Raw genomic sequence first — 15,120 nt, forward strand, 5'->3', positions numbered from 1 at the left:
GGCAAATAGGGTTACACCGTCCCAAGGTCACACAGCTAGTAGGTGTCAGGCCAGATCGGAGCTCGGGAAGCTGTCTTCCTGCTTGGTGCTCTATCCACTTTGCCACCTAACTGCCCTACTCTCATTTTACCAACAAACAAATGCCAAGAGAAATTGTGTGTCCGATGGATGTCACACAGTTGCAGAGTTAAATCTAAGTCCTCTGACTCCAAATTCAGTATTCTCGTGCCACCAGGTAGTTTTGGAATTCTTATGAACAAGCACATCCAATCCAATTTTTGCCACATATTTGAAAGGTTATGGTTATGTTCTCTGTTGTACCACATATAGCATTGTTATCTATACCACGGAAAGGCAGGCTGAATTAGAGAGATATTTTGGCAGTTTTATTTCTGTTATAGCTGAATTGCTTAGACATTCCATGCCAAAGATGGTTGCAACCAAGAAAACAAGGCATTATTGTCTAAGACAGGAGACTTCAATTTTAGCTGATTTACTAAAGTTTACCCTCTTGGCCCTGCTAGATGCAAGACACCAGCAGATCCTGCCGCAAATGAATTCTCATTTTTATTAAGCCAATGGCTAGCAGTAAGAGATTTTTAAACCGTCATCTTCATTGATAAGTTGATTATAAATATTAGATAGGAACTCACTAATTAAACTGAACTCACTGTTAAAATTTGCCTTTGAGTCTTAGCTTTTAAGTATTAAGAATTGTTTCACATGCTCCTGATGGACACCAGTCCCTGACACATAAATAGAGTTCTTTAAAGACTTACTGTCATTCATCTTCTGTGAAAGCACAAACTGAGATGCCAAATGATGTATATAGGAAGATGCTATCTGATGACCATTGGGTTAATGGGAAAAACAATCCATTTCTATATATAGACAGCATCCTCATCTCCTCGAGAAGAAAACATGATCTCTGGTGATTTTCAAGTTGTTTGGTTTGGTATAAAAGTCCACAGTTTCATCTACCATTAACTAGCAGGAGAATTGCACATTCACAATGCTAAATTACTCAGTTGTGGAGGAGAGGGCAGGTTTATAAAAGCAACAGGAGAGTTAGAGAGATAGCATAACACAGTGGAGAGATCTTTAAAATCTGAGGAAACATTGAAACGCCACCTCTGATGATTACTTACCTGTGTAACAATAGGCAAGTTATTCATCTTTCCCAAGCCTTTATTTTCTTATGTGGAAAAAGACTGGTCTATGATCCTATGATCTTATGAAAATATGTTAAATCTTTGAATTCATAAAGATAATAGAACCAAGACAGCTGTATGTTCAAACATAAAGGATGCTGCAATTTTAGGAAGCTGACAGTGCTATACTGGAAAATGTCATCAGAATCTGTGTCAAGAAGGTTTAACTGCTGACTTTCTTTTCTTACATTGTTAATCGAACATATTACCAGGGAGAACTGTCTAGTATAATTAAGCCCTAAGCTGGGAGAGTGGGTTCTGGTTCCAGCTCTGTCACTCATCAGCACCTTAGATTGCTAAAATTTAATTTTCTTCCAATTAAAAATATTTTATATGTATAGTAAGGCAAAACAAATTCCTGAATTGGCCACGTCCAAAAAGCATATGTCACATTTTCACCCTAAGTTAACCACTTTTCAGTCAAGAGGTGGATAGAAAATTTCATAATGGGTCCTCTGGGAACTGTGGTTGGCCATTGTGATATGAATCAGAGTTCTTAAGTCTTTCAATGTTATTTATCTTTTAAATGATGAAGTTACTGTAGACATCATTCTCCTGGTTCTTCTCACTTCACTCTGCATCAATTTATACAACTCTACTCAGGTTTCTCTTAAAAAAATGTGATGATGAGAGCCATCTACACCAAGAGAAAACTGTGGGAACTGAGTGTAGATTACAACATAGCATTTCACTCTTTTTATTGTGGTTTGCTTGCATTTTCTTTCTCATTTTTTTGATCTGCTTTTTTTTCCAGCAAGATAATTATATAAATATATAAATTTTGGGGTTTTTACCATATTTAACATATATTTGATTACATGCCATCTAGGAGAAGAGATAAAGGGAAAAGAGGGAAATTGGAACACAAAGATTTTCAAGGGTGAATGTTGAAAAAAATCATCCTTGCATATGTTTTGAAAATAAAAAACTCCAATAAAAATGTCTTTTTTCATTATTTCTTACTACACAATAATTACATTCCATTTCATGCACATTCCAGAATTTGTTCAGACATTCTCAGGTGACAGGTTCTTCTCTACCTCTTTAGTTTCTAGTTATTTAGCACCACAAAAAAGAGGTGCTGTAAATATTGTTATACATATCGGTCTTTTTCTTTCTTGATATCTTCAAATTATAGGAATAGTAATTGTACCATGGAGTCACAAGATACATACAGTTTAGTAACTTTGGGAGTAAGTATTTGCAAAATTAAGAGTCTGAATTAGAAGTTCTTCATGAATTTCAGTTTTACCTCAACACTTACTAGCCATGTCATTCTGGGCAAGTCACTTAACCCTGTTGTGCTGGAGAAAAAAAGATAGCAAACCATTCCAGTATCTTTGCCAAGAATACCCAAAGTGGGGTCACAAAGAGTCATATAAAACTGAAATGACTCCATGACAATTCTGAACCGATTTTTAAAAATGATTTTGACTTAAATATTTATGCCTAGGAGAATTGAGTGTCTACTTTGATTTGAAATAAGAATCTAGAATACATTGGCAATTAAACAGATTTAGGATTTTCTCTATTCCCTAGTTACATTTCACTTCAGAGGGATTTTCTAAAATTTAAGTTACAAAATCGATTAATTTAAATTATTTAAACAGATTTAGGATTTTTTCTATTCCCTAGTTACATTTCACTTCAGAAGGATTTTCTAAAATTGAAATTACAAAATCAAATAATTTAGATTATTAAGTTTAAGAGGTATTGTGGTGGAGTGCTTAAAGAGCTGGTCTCTAATTTAGAAAAACCTGAATTCAAATTCTGACTGAGGCTATGTGATCTGAAGCCACTTAATCTCTCATTTCCTAGGGCAGACTACAGAAATAGCAGAATAATTGTTCTATATCGAAAGATAGAGTGTACCCACTGGGAGTCCCTAAAGCCAATGAATCAACACATCCAGACTCCCCCAAGATTATTTTGTACAAATTTTTTCCCTTTAAAATGATTCCTTCCTTGTAGGTTTCCTTTAAATAGGCATCTTTCTGCTATATTCAAAAGGTAATTTTTTTAAAAATGGATTTAATCTGCATGGAACTCTTTAGAAATAAATTTACTGCATAAAAATTTAACATACATGCAATTATTCAGGAACACAAATATTGCACAAAAAGAAGTGAATGAAAGAAAGATTCCCAGCCTTGACTTCCTTGATTTCCTTCAAGACTTAATTCAGACCACTCCTGCAAAAGGTCTTTCTTCTTTACTCTTTATTTCTCTTTCCCCCTGTGCCTTTTCTCTGATATTGCCTTCTATTACACTGTATATATCTTGGATATATTGAATGATTTTTCTGTGGTCTACCCCATTAGAATGTCACCTTATTAAAGGCAGAAACTGAATTTTTGCCTTTCTTTATGGCTTGGGCACTTAACACAACACCAGTAAGTAAGTTATAATAGTAAGGTTGTTGATTACAGGTTGTTAAATGAAGCTTGTTCATTGACATTTGAAAGGAACCATTTCCCATAATCAACTCCCTTTATTTATGAATTAAACAATTGAAATTCAGGAGGAGTTAAATAATTTGCTCATCATTACCCAGCGTCAAGTCTATACTAGATACATGTCCTTTGGTAATGGGACAGAGTACAAGTCCATCCTCACATATACTTCCCTACACTAGTACTCCAGTGTCCTAACAATCAATTAGTCAAACATTTATTAAGTACTTACCGTTATGCTAAACAATGTCCTAAATCCTGGAGATGCAAAGACAAAGCAAAAACAGATCCTGCTCCCAAGGAGTTGACATTCTCAAAATAGAGACAACAGAAATGGATGGAAGGTGACTTTTGAGGAAATGGCAATTGAAGCTTTTCATTCTTTTCATTATACTGAGCTGCCTCCATTACCTCAGCTGAACTCCAAATTTCTCACTAATTTAACAAAATTTAAATTTTAAAAAATGTAAACTTTTTACTGTAAAATAACTTGTTCATTGTTATTGTTCATTCATCCTAGTAATGTCTTCCTCTTTGTGACTTCTTTTGGAGTTTTCTTGGCAAAGATGCTGGAGAGATTTGACAATTCCTCTTCCAGTCCATTTTACAGATGAGGAAACTGAGGCAAATAAGGAAAAGTGACTTGCCCAGGGTCATACAGCTAGTGTCTGAGGTCAGATTTGAACTCAGGAAGAAGAATCTTCCTAACTCCAGGCCTGGCATTCAATCACAGCACCTGTCAGATATGTCATGTGAAAAAAATTTTTTGAGAAAAAAATGAGAAAATAATATAATGGGGAAGCATGTATTTTTATTTTTATAGTAACTTTTTATTTTTCAAAACATATGTAAAGGTAATTTTCAACATTCACCTTGCAAAAACTTGTGTTCCAATTTTTTCTCCCTCCCCCCCCACCTCCCACCTCTCCTAACAGCAAGCAATCCAATATAGGTTAAATACATGCAATTCTTCTATATATATTTCCACAATTATCTTGCTGCACAAGAAAAAAACCAGATCAAATAGGGAAAAATGAGAAAGAAAACAAAAAAATAAGCAAATAACAACAAAAAAGTGAAAATACTTTGTTGTGAATCATCTTTAGCTCCTATAGTCCTCTCTCTGCATGCAAATGGCTCTCTCCATCACAAGTCTAATGGAATTGGCCTGAACCATCTCATTGGGAAACATGTACTTTTACAGAGAATTTTAGTGGTATAGTGAATGAATTGTTAAATGTAGAGTCAAGAAGACCAGCATTTGAATCTTATCTAAGATATTTATTAGCCTTATGACTGGGTAAGTCAATCTCAGTCTCTGTTTCTTCATCTATTAAATGGATATATAATGGGCATCTATTTCACAAGTTATTATATATAAATATATATTATTATGAAGCTTAAATGAGATTATATATGTAAAATGCTTTCTAACTCTTAAAATTTTGTATGTATTAGCTTTTGTTATTTTAAAAAACCCAAAAGTGGTCAGAAACATTATCATAACTGGCTGAATTTCATATACATTTGAGTTCATATACAAATTTATGCACATATAAGATATTTCACAATTTGGTATTAAAAGCTTGAAATTGAACTAAGATTTCTGGAGCAATGTGTGTATGTCTTATGTATATGCATATTAGTATATATGTATACATAGATATAGACATGTACATATAGATACATACATATTTTGATACATATATTTGCTCACAAAAGGACCTTCATTTTGAGATTATAATAATGATAATATTTGTATATATTATAATTAATATAGATTATTGTAATTGTAGTTATAATTATATTTATAATTAATTGAGTATGATTAGAATTAATCATATTTAATGAAACAAATTATATTTATATGTTTATAATCACAAATAATTCGAAATAAATTTTGTCCAATTTATAAAGTCTAAAGCCATACATTATTAATTAAGTATATCATAAAACAGCTTCAAATGTCACCAGAGCTGGGGACAACATTATGAACTATTCTTGGTATGCTGTTATGGTGGTTGCTGTTGAGTTTTATCTGACTTTTTGTGACCCCATTTGAGGGTGTTCCTTTTTCAGTCCATTTCACAGATTAGAAAACTTAGGCAAAGGGGATGGACTACTATAGCTAGTAAGTGCCTGAGTTAGGATTTGAACTCAGGGCCACTGTTCTAAACACTGTGGCGCCACCTAGCTGCACGTGGTGTAAGAATATGAAACCCCCAGCCCAAAGAGCTAAGGGCTTACAACATTTTATAAACATTTCAGCTTAGTCTTCTCTTCCCATCTTTAAAAGAATAGTAGTAACCATGGCAGTGAAAGCCTTTGAGACATTCCCTACATCACACAGGAGCTGTAGCACGCAGAATATTCCTGGGTTTGCCATTCCAGAATTATTAGGCAGTGTGGGCTGTTAATAAACCGCGTGGTTCTGCAACCTGCTATAAAAATCGATTTCCAACAATGACCAAACTGTGAACCAGAGTGGAAAAATATCATCAAAATACTTAAAACTTTCATCCACAGTTTATGGACTGGTTATAATTAGCAGTTTTGAATTCCTCCATATCCTGAATTTTTTTACAGCTCAACATTAGTATTCTTATTATGGCTGAAAAGAAACAGAGAGAGTTAGATTTCTATAGGTTCAAAGCAATGAACTTAACAAAACACTATTCTTTCCTCATATGAGCATCATTCATACATCCACCAAGATGGGTATGATTCAGAACTAGTGCGTCTATATTGGCTTAATAAAATCTGTATTCAAGACAAATTGTTTTCCTGCCATCATTTCAGAACTTATTTGATCACAGGACATCAGAGCAGAAAGAATTTTAGAAATGATCTAACCCAATGTCCTAATCTTTCCAATGAGAAACTGAGGAATAGATTGTAAATTTCTGAACTGGGTTTCTAATCAAAGTCTTATTCAAAATCCAAAGCTTTTTCCATTATATATCTAAGTTTCCTTATTAGTTAAAAAAAAAAAGCTAATAATAGCATCTGCTTCAAAGGTTACCATAATGCTTAAAAGAGATAAAATATTTAAAGCACTATGTAATTATTTTTGTTGCTCAGCCATGTCCTATTTTTTGTGACACCAGTTGGGTTTTCTTGGCAGAGATACTGTAGTGGTTCTTCATTTCCTTTTCCAGCTCATTTTACAGATGAGAAAACTGAGGCAAATTGGGTTAAGTGACTTGCCCAGGGTCCCATAGTTAGTAAGGGTCAAGCTCTGAGACTGGTGTCCAGTGCTCTATCCACCAAGCGACTTAACTGCCCGTGTAAATATTTGCCCTCATGTTACATTGTTTTTAAACAAAAAGTATATTTCTCCTGCTGGTAACTCTATTTGATTTTACTTTTCTAAGGTTAAGGAAAACTACTGAAAAGATGTTTTGCTATCTATACTAACAAATAGTCTTCTCCCCACATTAATTCAGGGGTGGTAGTAAGGGACAAGAGGAAGCAGGCAGCTTCAAGCTGTTGGCAGTTCTGCCCTTAAATTATATCTTGCATTTTCGTGACCTGTTCAAACTAATATGAAAAGAATTAGTAGATCTTGGAAAAGAGAAACAGAACTTTAACTACTAATATGAATAGATTAGAAATATAAACTTAAAACAACCACGAAATTTTATTTTGACACAAGTGCTTTAGACAATTTACAACGTAGAGACAAACAATTTTTTCTAGTAAATAATAGAACTATTTATTTTTATCTGAAAGAAGCCAATGGCTATCATAAAGGCTGCTTATAATAGTTTAGATGTGAATGGAAACTTCAATCACTAAAGACAGCAGGAAAAAGCACAATAAAAGGAAGAAGTAAAAAAAAAAAATTAAGGCTAGTATCAAGATAAAAAGTTATTTTTTAATAGCATATAGCTCCTTGGCCTTATTATTCCCTCTACTTTCTTAAATTTTAATTGGGGATTTTAAAAAATTTTAAACTTAAATACAAAATGAGAAAAGGAAAAAATTGTCATGTGTTAACTCTGTCTTCCCAGAAATCAGCCGGAGTCAGGATCATTAAATGTCTTTATTCTTGATCTTTTACAGTCAAGGTCAGGGGGTTAGGTCTAACAATCTCACACATACCTTCCTCCCTCAAACGCCAGGAGAGACTGACTCCGGCTGATTTCTGGGAAGACAGAGTTCCAGCATTTTGGTGCCCAATGTGGGGCGCCATTTAGTTACAGTCATGTATGCAACAGACCAGAAGATTCAATATAAAACAATTTCTATTTCAAGAAAACTGATAGTAATAAATACCATACATTGTTGTCAAACGTGCTCAGTTTTTCTTTGCTTCCTTGTTGATTATACAATACACATATACAAACATATACATACACACACACACGCAGAGATATCACTGTCTATATATATACATGTACACACACATATATGTAAGATCATACTATGCTTATTTCCTGCTATCATCTGTTTCTCTAAAGGTGAATATCATCCTCCTTTATATGTCCAAGTATTTTATTAAATCAAATAGCTCATTTCCTAGATCACAACAATTTTCCACCCAGTAACATCCTGAGAAATTATCTATGAAATCCCCCCCCCCCAATTTTCTTCATTCCTTCTGTTTTTGGATTATATAAATTTAATTTATACAATAAAATTTAATTAAACATAATTGAAATTATACTTTTTACACTTCAACAATGTTCTCACTTCATAATATATTTTAAGAAGGATTCTTTTGCATCTACTTCCTTTACATGTCTTTCTCTTGGTTTCTTTGAAGTTCCTGATTTCTACTTCTATAAAATGAACTGTTATTTTTTCTAATTCACTAAAATGATATTTTATTAATTTAATTGGAATGCCATTAAATAAATAGATTAGTTAAATAAAATTATCATTTAAAAACTTAAGTTGGCTTTACCTACCCATGAACAATAACTTCACTTATTTATTTCAGGTTTTCAATTAACTTCAATTATTTAGGTCTGAATTTGTATAAAAAAAGTATTTTATGTTTATGCTATATGGTTCCTATGTCTGTTTTGATAGACATACACTCAACTATTTTATACTGTCCAGGTATTTTAAATGGTATGAAACAATTTTGAATGATATTACTGACAGCATAACTTTTCTATTTTTCACTTTTGATTAAATCTATTTTAATTTTGTCTTAGCTCATGATTACTGTTCCTGCTTTTCTTACATTCTAAATTCTACTCCTGCCCTTTATTTTATTTTTGTGTATATTTTAATATGGTTGAATTCAAATTTTTAATCTATTATCCATTTCTGTTTTATGGGTAAATGTATCCCATTTACATTCTAAGCTACAATTATTTGTACTTGTTCCTCCTTCATATTTTTCCTCACTATGATTCTTACCCTAGTTCCCCTATCCCACTCTGCTTCACTTCTGCCGTCTCTCTCACCTTATCCCTTTGCCTTGTTACTTCTTTCTGAATTCTATCTTTCTGGATATATATGCTATCCTCTCAACCCATTCCTAGTGAGAATAAGGTTCCAGCTCTATATGCTCTCCCCCACTAACTTCTTCTTTATTCATTTTTTCTTTTATGCCTCATTCATATTAAATAATTACTCCTTTTTATCTCTCCCAACATTTATTTTAGAATAGCCCCATCAAACTCAGCTCAGCCCACCCCTCTCCTTCAAACTACCCAAATAATAATGACAATCATAAGAATTCTGCTAATATTTTTATATTTACAAAGGAAACAATTTGACTTTTTGGGGCCCCTTATAATTGTTCTTTAATGTTTATCTTATATTTCTTCTGAATATTATGGATCAAATTTTCTCATAAGTTTTCAGACAAAAACTTGAAGTCTTTGAGTATGCTAAATATGCATTTTTTCAATTCAGAAATATACTTAATCTTTATGGGTAAGTTATCTTTAGTTGTAACCCTACCTCTTTTGCTTTGTGGAATATAGTGTGCTAAGCCCTATGGTACTTCAATGTAATAGCTACTAGGTCTTTTGTAACCTTATTGTAATGCCATTATATTAAAATTGTTTTTTTTTCTTGCCATTTCCTATATTTTGTCCTTAATTTGGGAGCTTTGAAACTTTGCTATGATATTACTGAGGGATCTCTTTCAATGGTAAACAATAGATTTTTTCTATTTCTACTTTTCCTTTTGTTGTAGAACTTCAGGTCAATTTTCCTTAATAATTTCTTGTAATATTGTATCCAAAAAATAGTCTAACTATTCTTATATTACTTATTATATGTTACATATTATTATATTATATGTCATTATGTTAATAAACATAATTTTATATGTTATTATACACTATAAATATAATATATACTTATTTTACTTCTTAAACCTGTCTTCCAGCTTGGTTGTTTTTCTGATGAAATGTTTCACCTTCTCTCCTATTTTTTCATTCTTTTGATTTGGTTTTATGATTTTGGTATTTTAGAATGCTATTACTTTCCCTTACCCAATTCTAGTTTTCAAGGAATTATTTTCTTCCTTAAGTTTTTGATTCTCTATTTCCAGTTGGTTACTTTTTCATAATTTTTTTGTGTTGTGCTTATTTTTTTTCTGAATCTCTAATTTGATTGTTTAAAAATCCTTTTTAAGTTCTTCCAAGAACTCTTTTTGTGCTGAGGACTATTTGACATTTCTTATTGAAAAGGAATGGCTTTTAAAAAAAATCCATTATTTTCCTCTAAATATGAGCATAAACTTTCTCTATCCCCATAGTAACTATCTATAATTGGGTTCTTTCTCATTTGCTTATCCATATTTATTTATTTATTTGTGCTTTATTTCATTTTTAGCAGCTATCAGCATAATCAAGTTGTAGTCCTGATATATAGAGGATGCTGCCCCAAGCCTCAGGTCCTTCTACTGTGATTCTCTGAGGTCTGTCTCAGATCCAACTTTGGACCCTTCTCTCCACTTCTAAGCCATGCTGAGGGCCCCCAGCCATACTGTTTGTTTCCTGCAGTTCCTCTACAAATTATAGCTATCTTTTCTGCTCCAGAATTGAAACCAGGGACTCTGTTCTCCTGCAAGTAGAGAGCACCTCCTTCCCTTTCACCACTGTACTCACCAAGTGTGGGCTGGCTCCTTCTCCCCTTGGCCACGACTGGCATGGTACTGTGGAAAGTTTATTGGATCAAAGTCAGAGAACCTGTGCTTGGATCCTGGCTCTGCTACCTATTAGCTGTATGACTTTCAGTTACTTATTTAACTTCTCTTGACTTTAGTGCCCTATTTGAAAATAAGACTCTCTCTAAGATTCCTTCTGGCTCCAAATCTATAATCTTGGTTCAGTTATTAAGTATCTTCTTCATTCCAGATAATGCAAAGACAGAGAATGAAACAATCTCTATTCTTGAAGTCCTCAGATTCCAACAGGAGAAATACACTTTCTTATGTACACTTATGTAACTATTTGTTGGCTGTCCATTTCAGTCATGTTTTACTATGATTCTATCTGGACTTTTCTTGGCAAAGACCCCCTTTTCTTTTCCATTTTATTTTACAGATGAGGAAACTGTAGGAAATAGAGTCAAGTGTCTCACCAGGATTATACAGCTCTTAAGCATCTGAGGCTAGATTTGAACTCATGAAAAATGTTTTCTTGATTCCAAGCCCAATGCTCACTCTATCCACTGTGCTACCTAGCTGTTCCATATAGACTAAATAGAAGATAGTCAAATAAGCCAATTTGAAAGGGTGCTAGTACTTGGGGAAATCAAGAAAGATAGACTATTAAGGGGTGCTTGAACTGGGTTTTAAAAGAATAGAGGCATTTGATGGAACAGAGATAAGGAGCCAGTGCCTTTCAGGAATGGAGATAGGAGATGGAATATGGAATACGAGGAACAAAGAGACAGTCAGCTTAGTCTCATCACAGAATGCATAAGGAGGAACAATATCTACAGAGGCTAAAAAATACAGGTTGGGGTCAGCCTGTAATGGCCTTAAAAGATAAACAGAGAAGCTTGTATTTGTTCTTAAGAACAAAAGGGTTAGTAATCTCCAATTTCTTGTTCAGCGCTCTCATTCATCATATTCGGCTATTTTTAATGGAAAGAGTTAATGTAGATAACGACCTGTAGTAAATGCATAAATTGCCATTCAGACTTTCTGATGATCTATTATTAATCTATAAAGTACAGTCACTTAAAAATTGCTTTGCTTTTTGACATTTAAGTATCCAGAAATGTTTTCCATTAATCTATTTGATTATATTTGGTCATGTGAAAACAGTTATGCTTTGCATAAGAATCCACACATAAGCACAGATAAAACAGGTATGAACTTCTGCCCAAAGAAAGCACCTTTTGCACCACAATGCTTTTTTGAATTAATATTGAATAAAAGAGGAAGATAGTGAAAGAGGGGTAGAGCTATAACCATACTATGGCAGAGGAAAATATCTGGCATCCATCTGGAAGTACTACTTTTTCTTCTACCCTACATTTTTATAGGTTCCTGGAAACTGTTTCCGAGACCTGAAACAGAGCTCAGCAAAATAGGTGAAAGGTAGCAAAAACAAAGTTCTTCTATTTTGAAATATTTTTGCCTGGAACAATCCTGTTTCATGAAAGCAGTTGCTGTCTTGGGGGGTGGGGGTGGTATCTTATAACCTTTATAGCCTATTCCTAGACCTACTGTCCTTTTTTTCAGAGAGGCAATGAGGGATATGGAGTGAAATTGGAAAAAGACTGTTATAGATCATTCTTTCCCCTTATGTATTTAAAATCAAGTCCTGAAGTCAGGAGGAACTAAGTTCAAATCTGGCCTCAGACACGTAACACTCCCTAGCTGTGTGACCCTGGACAAGTCACTTAACCCTAACTGCCTCAGCAAAAAAAAAAAAAAGCACAAAATAAATAAATAAAATCAAGATTCATTTTTGGTAGTTAATATTTTTTAAAATATAAATAAATGGTCCTGAGAAAGTTAAGTCCATCAGTTCCTCAGAATCAAATCATCATAATGCTAATGCCTTCTTAGTTTATATTCCAAGAAACCTAGTATCTAGAATGAGGGAAAGGGTTGTCCCATTATACTGTGTCCTAGTTAGACCACATCTACTATATAAATGTCCAGTTCTAAAAACCAGGTTTTAGGAAAGAGTCTGATAAACTGGAATATACTCAGAGAAAGACAACCAAGATAGTGAGAGTATTGGCCATCATGTCATCCAAGAATAGACTAAAGCAACTGGGGATATTCAGCTTGAAGAAGAGAAGAATTAAAGTAGACATGAAAGTTAAATTTCCAACATTTGGAGGACTTTCAGGTGAAAAAGAAATTACATTTGATTCTAGAAGATGGAACTGAGAAAAATAGGTGGAAATTATAAAGAGATAAAGGCTCATTGAAATACATGTCTTTGAAGACAAGATGTATTCTCTTTTTCTTGTCTTCAAGCAAAGACTGAAGGAGTTGCTGTAGACATGATTTGTGCTCAGATTCAAGTCATGCATTTACTTCTTCTCTTAAGGCCTTTTCATTTCTGAATTTCTGTGGTTTGATGACAAGAAAAGGGATAGGTTTAGAAAAACTGGTGAGAAGGCACTCTAAACAACTTTATCTACAGCCTTGATGTCAGCAACAGCAGCATTCTGATTCAGAAAATACTTTTGTGGATTGATTGTATACTAAGCATTCACCCTATATCATATTGTTTCATATATATTCATTTAAGAGGAAACATTGGTCATAATGTACAAAACATGCCACAGATTGAACTGGAATAATCATATCTACCTTTATATTCAATCTCTATTCCATTCTTCACAAAGAAAGATTCTTGATCATAGTATATGATCATGGCTGTCTCATTTTTAATGGGTGTGAAGAAGTCAAAGCAAACAGTGCAATCTCTCAAAGGTGTTCAAAATGGACATACTGAGATGCCAGTTCAAGCTCCTCTAATCTCTACCTGTGGCAGTTTCTTTATCCTGTTTTCCATGACCCACTGGCAGTCAGTAATGTAATTCTCCACACTTATTCCTGAGAGGCTAATTTACAAACCTAGTCTTCAAATCAGTTCCAGGACATTGGTCACTTGCCCTTTCTCAATTCCTCAAGAGAGAAGAAGAACTCATAATGCAGTAGAAGGCATTAGTTTGCAATCAGTTTAAAAAATGTCTTAAACTAAAATAAAATGTATACACTGGTATGACAAGGAAATGATGAATTTGGAGGCCGTGGAAGCTTATGAACACCATTCATATTCCAAGCCATGGGGGGGTATGTGTTGAGATCTGGGTTATCAGAGGAGCACCTACATAATGAAATCAGAGATCCTTGAAATATTGAATTGGGGTGTGTGTGTGTGTGTGTGTATGTGTGTGTGGAGAGAGAGAGAGAGAGAGAGAGAGAGAGAGAGAGAGAGAGAGAGAGAGAGAGAGAGAGAGAGAGAGATTCCAAAGGCCCAATGGTCTATCAAGTATTTATTGTACTTTTCTAAATATAGATATGTATTATTTACTCCATAGGGCATGAAATATTTACTTAGTGTTTTTCTTAAAAAGATATAGTAAATTATTCAGTGTCCACTCTATTTCACTGGTTTCCTGACACAGGTAAAATAAGCTTCTTGGATCTTTAACAAAGCTTCAAGAATGAATATCTGAGTTCCTACCAAAAAACACACTTCAGAATAACAAATATTCTCATGAGATTCCCAGTTATGTCTGAAGTCAAACAAGAGGAATATATAACACAGGCTGGAATGTAGAAAGCAATTAGTTCAAGGGTAAGAAGTTGAACCCAGTAGATAAGGATACAAAAAGTAGATTTTTCATTTCACATCCTAGAGGTACTAATAGAAAAACAGATGGCAACCAGCTCTCTAAACTTTTGCAGAGTTTCATGATATGGGACTTAAAGATTTTCATTCAGATCAGGACTGTTAGAATAAATTCAACTGTCAGATGAACATAGAAAGTTCATTTATTGTCTGCATTGGTTCTGATAATAGAGGGAAAAAATCCTTGGTGACTAATAAGGCACTTAATTTTAGGCCCTTTATCTAGTAGCATGGCCTTTCCCCCCTCTTTCTTATTATAAGAATATATAAATAATACTTTTCTGGAGAGTCATTGAGTATTGAATGTTTAGGATTCCAGCCCTGATTCCACATACTTTAAGAGGGCATTTATAAGTGTTACCTCTACTAACTTACTTAGCAGGGTGTCTTAGCAAACTCATTGATCAAAGCAATGTTCCAATTTGCTTATACCAGTAGCAAGAGAGTTATTATTCTCTCCATGTCTACATGATATGCAAAGAGTGATTTTTCTTTTGCACCATGAGATAACCACATGTTTACATATCTTAATTAGTTTTCTCTAGGATACACAGTTTGATGAATGAGGATTGGCACTATTGAATGATGCCCTTATTCCACCTGTATTCAATAGTAACTGGTTCTACTGAACTGAAAATTTATCTTAGAGCAAAT

This window comes from Sminthopsis crassicaudata, chromosome 5 (genome assembly GCF_048593235.1).
Source record: "Sminthopsis crassicaudata isolate SCR6 chromosome 5, ASM4859323v1, whole genome shotgun sequence".
NCBI classification, from domain to species: Eukaryota; Metazoa; Chordata; class Mammalia; order Dasyuromorphia; family Dasyuridae; genus Sminthopsis; species Sminthopsis crassicaudata.